Below are 1,461 nucleotides of genomic sequence, written 5' to 3'. Positions count from 1 at the left end.
GATGAGATACCACTTCACACCCACTAAAATGGCTATTATCAAAAAAAACAGAGAATAAGTGCTGGCAACGATGTGGAGAAATTGGAACCCTTGTGCATTGGTGGTGGGAATGTAAAATGGTATGGCTGCTATGGAAAATGGTGTGGCTGTTCCTCAAAAATTAAAAATCAAATTATCATGTGATCTAGTAATTCTACTTCTGGGTATGTACCCAAAATAAGTGAAAGCAGGTACTTGAACAGATATTTGTACGCCATTGTTCATAACAGCATTATTCACAATAAGCCAAAAGGTGAAGACAAGCCAAATGTACACCAACAGATGAATGGATAAAGAAAATGTGGTATATACTACAATGGAATATTATTTAGCCAAAAAAAGGAAGGAAATTCTGACACATGCTACAACATAGATGAATGTCAAAGATATTATCTCTGTGAAATAAGCCGGGCACAAAAGGACAACTATATGATCCCACTTAAATGAAGTACCTGGAATAGTCAAACTCACAGAAGCATAAATTAGAATAGTGGTTAAAAAGGGCTAGAAGGAGGGGCAGAATGGGGAGTCATTGTTCCAGAGTTTCACCTGGAACAATAAAAATGTTCTGNGATGAGATACCACTTCACACCCACTAAAATGGCTATTATCAAAAAAAACAGAGAATAAGTGTTGGCAACGATGTGGAGAAATTGGAACCCTTGTGCATTGCTGGTGGGAATGTAAAATGGTATGGCTTCTGTGGAAAATGGGGTGGCTGTTCCTCAAAAATTAAAAATCAAATTATCATGTGATCTAGTAATTCTACTTCTGGGTATGTACCCAAAATAAGTGAAAGCAGGTACCTGAACAGATATTTGTACGCCATTGTTCATAACAGCATTATTCACAATAGCCAAAAGGTGAAGACAACCCAAATGTACACCAACAGATGAATGGATAAAGAAAATGTGGTATATACTACAATGGAATATTATTTAGCCAAAAAAAGGAAGGAAATTCTGACACATGCTACAACATAGATGAATGTCAAAGATATTATCTCTGTGAAATAAGCCGGGCACAAAAGGACAACTATATGATCCCACTTAAATGAAGTACCTAGGGCCGGCCCGGTGGCGCACTGCTACAGTGCACCGCTTGGGAAGCGCGGCGGCGCTCCCGCTGAGGGTTCGGATCCCATATACAGACCGGCCGCTCACTGGCTGAGCGAGGTGTGGGAGCAACACCATGGGTTGTGATCCCGTTGCCGGTCCGGTACGGGAGCAACACTGAGGGTTGCAATCTGTTGCCGGTCACGAAAAAAAGACAAAAAAAAAAAAAAAAAGGATAAATGAAGTACCTGGAATAGTCAAACTCACAGAAGCATAAATTAGAATGGTGGTTAAAAAGGGCTGGAGGGAGGGGCAGAATGGGGAGTCATTGTTCCAGAGTTTCACCTGGAACAATAAAAATGTTCTG

The sequence above is a fragment of the Galeopterus variegatus genome, unplaced genomic scaffold, assembly GCF_000696425.1.
Source record: "Galeopterus variegatus unplaced genomic scaffold, G_variegatus-3.0.2 Scaffold12618, whole genome shotgun sequence".
NCBI classification, from domain to species: Eukaryota; Metazoa; Chordata; class Mammalia; order Dermoptera; family Cynocephalidae; genus Galeopterus; species Galeopterus variegatus.
This window is presented reverse-complemented; position numbering follows the sequence as displayed.